Below are 11,175 nucleotides of genomic sequence, written 5' to 3' on the forward strand. Positions count from 1 at the left end.
AAAAAAAAAAAAAAAAAAAAAAAAAGAATAGATCACATAAGCCTAATAAGTTGATGAGGGGAACATAATTGTACATTGTGCTTATGCATTGTAGAATATTGTTGTTGGACTATTTTTAATGTTTTGTATTTGATATGCCTATGAGGATGTCCTGTTTTTCTCTTTTGCTTCTTTGCTTTCTTCCTGATCTATCTCTAACCCTCAGTTTAGCAAGGTAGGCTTATACAAACTAACATGAAATATTTTTAAATGATATTTTGTTCCCACTGATCCCTCGGAGTTCAAAAGTGAATACTTTCTCTGAGCCCCTAGTAATGTAATTATTTGCAAAGAATAACTGCCAAGATTCAAAGAATCTGCCCTTAATCTTTATCAGGCTGCAATTGGATAAATCTATTATACAAACAAAGCCATCCAAAGAGTTTTATATTTGAGAAAATATGATTGTGTAACCATTAAGGAGCAAGAGTTGTACCTCCTTGTGGAAGCAAGACTATGAAGTCCTCCCAGGAGACTGGTCTGATAAACCTATTTTATGGCTTATAGAGCCCAGCATTATGCTAGTAAGATAGTAAGAAGTTCACTTGCTGGCAGGTCAGGAACTTTAGCAAATGTTGAGGACCCTGAGAAAAGATTAATTCACTTATTTTTAGGGACTGCAAGTAAAGCCTGATAGAGGTTAATTTCTTAGCTTTGGTTTTCTCATACTGGAATAGATGAGCAAAGAAGAGCAATTTTTGGGCTTCCCTGGTGGCGCCGTGGTTGAGAGTCCGCCTGCCGATGCAGGGGACACAGGTTGGTGCCCCGGTCCGGGAAGATCCCACATGCCTCGGAGTGGCGGGGCCCGTGAGCCATGGCCGCTGAGCCTGCGCGTCCGGAGCCTGTGCTCCGCAACGGCAGAGGCCACAACAGTGAGAGGCCCGCGTACCGCAAAAAAAAAAAAAGAAGAGCAATTTTTAAACATCAATCATTAAATGATTGAAATATTAACACTAGAAAATATTACTTGATACAAAAGAAAACAGTAAAGGAGTAATAAAAGAACAAAAATACATATGTGATATTTAAAAAATGAAATGGTTGGTGTAAATCCAATTATATCAAAAGAGCCACATTTTATAATGGGTCAGTCCGTCAGGAAATTTTAAACATATATGCACCTAGCAACAAGGCCACACACACACAAAAACACCATGACCAAGCGGGACTTATTCCAGGAATGCTAGGTTGTTTAACATCCAAAAACCAGTGTAATATGCCACATCAAGAGAGTAAAGGACAAAAATAACATGATTATCTCAATCAGACACAGATCTGATGTGATTTTCTCAAAACCCCAAGTGTATTTTTTGTAGAAATGGACAAACTTATAAATTAAATTCATATGAAAATGCAAGGGACCCCAAGTAGCCATAACAATGTTAAGAAAAGAATAAAGTTGGAGGATTCCCACTTTCCAATTTCAAAACCTACAAACCTACAGTAATTAAAACAGTGTAGTACTGGAATAATGATAAGCATGTAGATCAATGGAATAAAAGTGAGAGTCCAGAAATAAACCCTCACATTTACAGTCAATTGATTACAAGGGTGCCAAAACAGTTAAGTGGGAGAAGAGTCTCTTCAACAAAAGTGCTGGGACAACTGGATATCCAAGCGCTAAAGAGTAAAATTGGATTCCTATGGATCAAAGGCATAAATGAAAGCGTTAACACTGTAAAACTCTAAGAAGAAGACATAGAATAAATCTTCATGACCATACAATGGAATATTACTCAGCAATAAAAAAAAATGAAATACTGGTGCAGACTTCAACATGAACCTTGAAAATATTATGCTAAATGGAAGACGCCAGCCACAAGGACCACGTATTGATTCTATTTATATAAAATATCAAAAACAGGTAAGTCAATAGAGATGGAAAGATTAATGGTTTCCTAGGGCTGGGGGTAGTGAGGGGGTGGGGAGCAGCCTATAAAGAATGTGGGATTTCTTTCTGGGATAATGAAAATCTTCTGAATTGATTGTTATGATAATTACACAACTCTGTGAACATACTAAAAGCTGATGGATTGTATACTTTAAATGAATGAATTGTATGATATGTGAATTATATCTCAATCAAGTTAAAAATATGTGTGGAATGATAGTGGGTAATGAACATTCAATCCTAGTTCTTTGTGAAATCTCCAAACAGAAGTCAATCCTCTGGCTGTAGTAGTTGTTCAGTACCCACGCCCTAGATTTGCTGACCATACAACAATGAAGCTTCTATGCACATGAGTCAGGTCAAATATCCCCAACATATAATGAAATCAGCCATTTTTGTGATCATAAATAATTTTTGAAGTTTGTAGTCATAGAGGTGGACTGATAAGAAAACTTATCCAGAACTCAGAAATAAACCAAAAGGATAACCGGACGTCTTGTCAACATCATACAAGAGCATGGCCTAACAAGCCTGCCTAAAGATCATCTGACTCTCTAGAAATATGTACGTTTGTTTGATTTACTAATTTACTTTTTGTGTGGGGGTTTTTTGTTTGTTTTTTTGAAGATTTTTTTGATGTGGACCATTTTTAAAGTCTTTGTTGAATTTGTTACAGTATTGCTTCTGTTTTACGTTTTGGTTTTTTTGGTCGCAAGGCATGTGGGATCTTAGCTCCCTCACCAGGGATCGAAACCGCACCCCCTGCATTGGAAGGCGATGTCTTAAACACTGGACCCCAAGGGAAGTCCCTTACTGTTAATTAGGGTCTAGACATTTTACAACTCTGTAAAGTTAGATGCTAACTTGTAGAAAATTTGATAAGGTACAGTTCGTTTGTTTGGTTGATTGGTTGTTTGGTCATTTGGTTGGTTGGTTTGTCTAGTAGAGATGCAAATTATTTCTATCTGATGGAAAAGATAACCCCGAAAGTTGTGTTTTTATTGCCCTATATTGTATTGACCAATTTTGCATCTAACATCAATATTTCGTCAGCATTCTTTGTCATCCTATTACTTCCTTCGTTAAACATCCAAATAAAACTTTGATACACACTCACTATATGTATGAATATTTTTAACATTTTCAAAATTATACTTGGACAAACTATTTGGAGAGAACACAGCATTAGAAACAGATCCCGGTTCTGGCACTTACTAACTGTGTGACTTGGGCAAAGTATTTAATGTCTATGAGTCTCAGTTTTCTCTTCTACAAACTGAATGCCAGTGCCTACCTCCAGGGGTTTTAGTGAGCATGAAATAGGATCAACTTATGAACGTGAAAGAGCTTATGACTGATAACACTGCTTATTTGTATACATAGTAAATATGAATTTTATATTCATCTATAGGTTTTTCTCCTGAGCCCTAAAGAAGATGTTTTTCTTGCCTTACAGAGCATCAACCCAGTTTGCATCTAATTTATCAATCTTATTTCAGCATCCTTTGTCATCCTATTGGTTGACTGATACTATTTATAGTTCTTCACTTCCTGAATTTTTGATAAATTAGGACACTGCTTGTACAAAATTAAAGGGAAAACTAAAGATCGTCTAATGTAATCCCCTCTTACAGATGGGTAAACTAAACTGAGGCTCAGGGAGGGTGAGTGACTTCCCAAGGTCACTGGCAATTGTCAAAGACAGACATGAACCCAGGACTGTCTGACTACAGAGCCTAAATTCTCTGTCACTCTGCGCTATGATTTTGGCCAGGGTCTGATTTTATCAAGGCCCTAAGTTCATAACTCTTATTGCAATATTTTCTTTTCTATCACCAGCACTTGGTACAGAATAATGTTCCCTCCGTTGAATGAATGAATGATGGATGCTGAGAGATCAACCAAGGCTTCTCTTTCCAGGTCTGATGTTCTGCCTAAAGGCAAAGTTCAGTGCTTGAAAACATGGTATTAGTCAGGGTTCTCCAAAGAAACAGAACCAATTGTGTGTGTGTGTGTATTATAAAGAGATATGGCGGGAACGAGATTGATTTATTTTAAGGAATTGGCTCACGTGATTGTGGAGGCTGACAACTTCAAAATCTGTAGGGTAGGACAGCAGGCTGGAGGCCCAGGGAAGTGTTGATGCTTCAGCTCAAGTCCAAAGGCCATCTGCTGGCAGAATTCCCTCTTCCTCAGAGGTGGGCAGTCTTTTTTTTTTTTTTTTAACTTTTGTACTGTGTATTCTTTTTTTTTTTTTAACATCTTTATTGGAGTACAACTGCTTTACAGTGGTGCATTAGTTTCTGCTTTACAACAAAGTGAATCAGTTATACATATACATATGTTCCCATATCTCTTCCCTCTCGCGTCTCCCTCCCTCCCACCCTCCCTATCCCACCCCTCTAGGTGGTCACAAACCACCTAGCTGATCTCCCTGTGCCATGCGGCTGCTTCCCACTAGCTATCCACCCTACATTCGGTAGCGTATATATGTCCATGCCACTCTCACTTCATCACAGCTTACCCTTCCCCCTCCCCATATCCTCAAGTCCACGCTCTAGTAGGTCTGTGCAACCTAAGTGTCCATCAACAGATGAATGGCTAAAGAAGATGTGGCACATACATATGATGGAATATTACTCAGCCATAAAAAGAAATGAAATTGAGTTATTGGTAGTGAGGTGGATGGACCTGGAGTCTGTCATACAGAGTGAAGTAAGTCAGGAGAAAAACAAACACCTTATGCTAACACATATATATGGAATCTGAGAAAACAAAATGTCATGAAGAGCCTAGGGTTAGGATGGGAATAAAGACACAGACCTACTGGACAGTCTTTTTCTTAAGGCCTTCAACTGATTAGATGGGGCCCTCCCACATTATGGAGAGTAATCTGCTTTACTCAAAGTCTACTTATTAAAATGTCAATCTCATCTAAAAAAATACCTTCATAGCAGGACATCCCTGGTGGTCCAGGGGGTAAGACTCTGCACTCCCAATGCAGGGAGCCTGGGTTCGATCCCTGGTTGGGGAACTAGACCCCGCATGCATGCCAGAACTAAAAGATCCCACATGCCGCAACGAAGATCTCGCATGCTGCAACTAAGACCCAGTGCAACGTAAATCAATCAGTCAATCAATCAATCAATCAATCAATCAGTCTTCCTCCCTGGAGGCTGTAAGTGCCTTGAGAACCTGATTTCATTTGTCTCTGCCTCTCCTGTGCCTGGCATGGTTCTTGCCAAAAAGTAGATGCTTAATAAATGTTTGCTGACTTGAGATGAAAAAAAAAAAAACCTTCATAGCAATACCAAGAAGTGTTTGACCAAGTATCAAGGTACCATTTCCCAGTTAGGTTGACGCATAAAATTAGTCATCACGTTTGTGCTTCCGCAGTCCAGAAGAAACCTTAACTAGGTAATTGCGTATGTGTAGAATATAAGATTCCTCTCAGCTTCTAAAGCAGACCAGAAAAATACAGAATTGCAAGAAACCAGGATCTAGAGATGGGGGGTTCATGGAGGCCATGTGGACTCTGAGCAAAGCTCCAAGATACACTGGGACAGAGCAAGCCATCTTGGGGGCCAACCTAGAACCAAAGAGTGTCAGCCAAGGAGAGGCAACTCTTAGTTCACTCTAAGAAACAATTTTTTTAGAGCTGTCTGAAAATGGAACAGAATAAGCTTTCTTGGGGTGTTCATGAGCTCCCTACACTGGAGGCACACAAGCAGAGGATTCCACTGGAATGGTGGAGGGCCTGGGAGACAGAGGGAAGTGAATGCAGCATGGGCGCAAGGTAATGGGCACGAAACTGGCACTAAATCATACTACACCATGGCTTCTTCTGCTGGCTCTATCACTAGTTTGCTATGTGATCTTCAGCGAGTCCCTATCCCTCTCTAGGTCTTTTGATCCCAAAAGTGAAAAAAAAGGAGTTAAATTAGGTATTCTTTGAAGTCGCTTACACTTCCAAAATCCGTTTAAAGCTAAGACTCACAGATCATAAAATGCCTACCGTTTTGAGTTAAAAGCATGTGAATGTGAGGTGATCCATCTTGTTCCACATATGGTTATGTCCTGGCTCAGACATAAGCTCCCTCTTTACAGGCCCCTGAACAGCTCAGTTCTTTCCAGGAAGTCTGGAACTGGGCACCAGGACTCCTGAGATCACTGTGCTCCCTCCCTTCCCCTTCTCCCCTGAAAAAGTTCCCAAGGTCTTTTTGCTCTACACATCCTTGGGCAAAATGCCTTCTTACTCTTTGGGGAAGCCCCATTTGCTTGCTAATTCTCTAAAGAAATATGCTTTTAGCCTGAAAACTAGATGCAGGAATTTTTTAAATTACAACTTTTTTTTTTATACTGTAGCTGAAAGAACTAATTGAACTAATGATTAGGCAAGAAGGTAAAATGATGGAACTCTCCAAACATGTGGAATTTGAGATTAAACAAGTTTCTGAGCAGACAGGAAGAGAGAAAAGGAAATGAAGGTTTCTGTTTTATAGCTTTCAAGCAGAGTGATGGTCACATGGTCTCATTAATGTGGTTATAATGATTTGAATCAATTCTCATGGCTTAATTCAAAAGTGTTCAATTATCACACAGTCATGTAGCTGAGAGAAAAGAGAATGCCTATTACTGGAAGATATCTCAGTACAGTTGGACTAATTTTTGATGTAAACTGTGAGCTCAAGAAAAATATATGTAATAAAAGCCTTTGCCTTTTTTTCCCCAAAAAAGATTACTTACTTAAAAGACATTTCTTTAAGAGCGTGTACCTTGTAGCTAGGGTTTTCCATACATCATACCACTTATTCCTTGTAACAATTCTATGGTGAAAATGTTATTACCCCTAATGTTATTAACTTAACCTCCCAAAGAGGATAAGTTAACTTGTCTAAGATAACCCAGCCATTAAGTGGCAGAACTGACTCTAAATGTCCTGCACCTAACTGACTTACTGAGTTAAGTCCTCTCTATGCCTGTTTTCTAATCCATGAACTGGAGTAATTCCTGTTGTAGTTAGTGCACAATCAGACCATTAGATGCATGACAGTGATAGAGGGTAGAGGACAGTAATTGTCAGAATCAAAATGAAAAGTTGTTTTGAAATCCAAATGGTGCTTCTAAATTTTACAGGGTATTGGCAAATATTACTTAGCTACTTTAGATATGCATGTAAGTTTTATTTGTCCCTCCAGATTCACTCTCCACACACTACTCCATTCTGCATTGTATACAGAGAGGTGCATCTGTACCACATCTAGCCCACATTGACACTGGCAATGCCTTACTCAAATCCTTTGGACCTCACCCACTTCTGTTCTCCACAGACTTCCAACTGCTACTATCTGCACCTTTGTGTCTGAGGGCTTTTCCCAGAACCACACAAGGCCAGTCTGCCAGCCTGGCATTCCATACATACCCAGGAATTAACACCCATCCCCAGGAGAGCTCTCGACCATTGATGTCTGACTTTCTGCTGGGTTTAGCTAAGAGGGAAGCACCAGCAGGAACTGAGGTGCTTTGCATTCTACCCTCGCCCCGGGATGTCAATGCCTGGCTCTGTCTTGTACCCAAAGGTCCAACTCCTGTCAGGGGCCTTCTTCACACAGTTCTCTCTGTCTCCAGATCCCAGCAAGTGCTCCCTCCCCTTACCCTGTCAGGCCTCAGGCTACAAACAGAAGCCCACCTCCACTAGCCCTGGGTACTGCAGCATTCCTTGTGATTACCCTCCACCCCACTCACACTTTTTGCAAATAGTGCCTTTATTAAATTTTCCTCAAATTCCAAGTTTAGTGCATGATCTGTTCCTGTTGGTACCACAAGTGGTTCATCAGGTTTGATGACTTCTGGGTTTGGCCACGGATAGTTGGGTGATGTGAAATACACAAGGTGATGACAAGGATGGTAGAGGGGGCAGAGATGAAAGGACAGGTGTACAGTGCAACAAAGGCTAACTGTTGTGGTGGGAAGGGAAGCTGGTTATATTAGTTATCTTATTGCTGAGTAACAAAGTATCTCAAAATTTAGTAGCTTATCAGAAGAAAAAGAAAACACTAACTTGAAAAGATATCTGCACCTCTGTGTTCATTGCAACATTACTTACAATAGCTAAGACATGGAAAAAGTTGTTTCCATGGGTGAATGGATGAAGAAAATGTGAAAGATATGTATGTATGTATGTGTGTGTGTGTGTGTGTGTATATATATATATGGTATATATAATATATAGAATGGATGTCATGTAATCTTGGCCAAGTTACATAAGCTTTTATTTTAAAACTGAAGTATAGTTGATTTATAATATTGTGTTAGTTTCAGGTTTACAGCAAAGGGATTCAGTTATATTTTTTCAGATTATTTTCCATTATAGGTTATTACAAGATATTGAATATTGTTCCCTATGTTATACAGTTAATCCTTGTTGCTTATCTATTTTATATATAGTAGTTTGTATCTGCTAATCCCATACTCCTAATTTATCCCTCCCTCGCTCCCTTTCCCCTTTGGTAATCATAAGTGTGTTTTCTCTTTTTTTTTTTTTTTAACATCTTTATTGGAGTATAATTGCTTTACAGTGGTGTGTTAGTTTCTGCTTTATAACAAAGTGAATCAGCCATACATATACATACATCCCCATATCTCCTCCCTCTTGCATCTCCCTCCCACCCTCCCTATCCCACCCCTCTAGGTGGTCACAAAGCACCAAGCTGATCTCCCTGTGCTATGCGGCTGCTTCCCACTAGCTATCTATTTTACGTTTGGTAGTGTATATATGTCCATGCCATTGTCTCACTTTGTCCCAGCTTAACCTTCCCCCTCCCTGTATCCTCAAGTCCATTCTCTAGTAGGTCTGCATCTTTATTCCAGTCTTGCCCCTAGGTTCTTCTGATCATTTTTTTTTTTAGATTCCATATATATGTGTTAGCATATGGTATTTGTTTTTCCCTTACTTACTTCACTCTGTATGACAGTCTCTAGGTCCATCCACCTCACTACAAATAACTCAGTTTCGTTCCTTTTTATGGCTGAGTAATATTCCATTGTATATATGTGCCACATCTTCTTTATCCATTCATCTGTTGATGGACACTTAGGTTGCTTCCATGTCCTGGCTATTGTAAATAGAGGTGCAATGAACATTGTGGTACATGACTCTTTTTGAATTATGGTTTTCTCAGGGTATATGCCCAGTAGTGGGATTGCTGGGTCGTATGGTAGTTGTATTTTTAGTTTTTTAATGAACCTCCACACTGTTCTCCATAGTGGCTGTATCAATTTACGTTCCCGCCAACAAGAGGGTTCCCTTTTCTCTACACCCTCTCCAGCATTTATTGTTTGTACATTTTTTGATGATGTCCATTCTGACCAGTGTGAGATGATAGCTCACTGTAGTTTTGAGAAACTACATTTGCATTTGCACTTCTCTAACGATTAGTGATGTTGAGCATCCTTTCATGTGTTTGTTCGCAATCTGTATATCTTCTTTGGAGAAATGTCTGTTTAGGTCTTCTGCCCATTTTTGGATTGGGTTGTTTGTTTTTTTGATATTGAGCTGCATGAGTTGCTTGTATGTTTTGGAGATTAATCCTTTGTCAGTTGCTTCATTTGCAAATATTTTCTCCCATTCTGAGGGTTGTCTTTTGGTCTTGTTTATGGTTTCCTTTGCTGTGCACAAGCTTTTAAGTTTCATTAAGTTCCATTTGTTTATTTTTGTTTTTATTTCCATTTCTCCAGGAGGTGGGTCAAAAAGGATCTTGCTGTGATTTATGTCCTAGAGTGTTCTGCCTATGTTTTCCTCTAAGAGTTTGATGGTGTCTGTCCTTACATGTAGGTCTTTAATCCATTTTGAGTTTATTTTTGTGTATGGTATTAGGGAGTGTTCTAATTTCATTCTTTTACATGTCGCCGTCCAGTTTTCCCAACACCACTTGCTGAAGAGGCTGGCTTTTCTCCACTCTGTATTCTTGCCTCCTTTATCAAAAATAAGTTGACCATATGTGCGTGGATTTATCTCTGGGCTTTCTCTCCTGTTCCATTGGTCTATATTTCTGTTTTTGTGCCAGTACCATACTGCCTTGATTACTGTAGCTTTGTAGTATAGTCTGAAGTCAGGGAGCCTGATTCCTCCAGCTCCATTTTTCGTTCTCAAGATTGCTTTGGCTATTCGGGGTCTTTTGTGTTTCCATGCAAATTGTGAAATTTTTTGTTCTAGTGCTGTGAAAACTGCCATTGGTCGTTTGATAGGGATTGCATTGAATCTGTAGATTGCTTTGGGTAGCAGAATCATTTTCACAATGTTGATTCTTCCAATCCAAGAACATGGTATATCTCTCCATCTGTTTGTATCACCTTTAATTTATTTCATCAGTGTCTTATAGTTCTCTGCATACAGGTCTTTTGTCTCCTTAGGTAGGTTTATTCCTAGATATTTTATTCTTTTTGTTGCAGTGGTAAATAGGAGTGTTTTCTTAATTTCACTTTCAGATTTTTCATCATTAGTGTATAGGAATGCCAGAGATTTCTGTGCATTAATTTTGTATCCTGCTACTTTACCAAATTCATTGATTAGCTCTAGTAGTTTTCTGGTAGCATCTTTAGGATTCTCTATGTATAGTATCACGTCATCTGCAAACAGTGACAGCTTTACTTCTTCTTTTCTGATTTGGATTCCTTTTATTTCTTTTTCTTCTCTGATTGCTGTGGCTAAAACTTCCAAAACTATGTTAAATAATAGTGGTAAGAGAGGGCAACCTTGTCTTGTTCCTGATCTTAGTGGAAATGGTTTCAGTTTTTCACCATTGAGGACGATGTTGGCTGTGGGTTTGTCATATATGGCCTTTATTATGTTGAGGAAAGTTCCCTATATGCCTACTTGCTGCAGGGTTTTTATCATAAATGGGTGTTGAATTTTTTCAAAAGCTTTCTCTGCATCTATTGAGATGATCATATGATTTTTCTCCTTCAACTTGTTAATATGGTGTATCACATTGATTGATTTGCGTATGTTGAAGAATCCTTGCATTCCTGGGATAAACCCCACTTGATCATAGTGTATGATCCTTTTAATGTGCTGTTGGATTCTGCTTGCTAGTATTTTGTTGAGGATTTTTGCATCTATGTTCATCAGTGATATTGGCCTGTAGTTTTCTATCTCTGTGACATCTCTGTCCAGTTTTGGTATCAGAGTGATGGTGGCCTTGTAGAATGAGTTTGGGAGTGTTCCTCCCTCTGCTATATTTTGG

This window comes from Lipotes vexillifer, unplaced genomic scaffold (assembly GCF_000442215.2).
Source record: "Lipotes vexillifer unplaced genomic scaffold, Lipotes_vexillifer_v1.1 scaffold121, whole genome shotgun sequence".
NCBI lineage: Eukaryota > Metazoa > Chordata > Mammalia > Artiodactyla > Lipotidae > Lipotes > Lipotes vexillifer.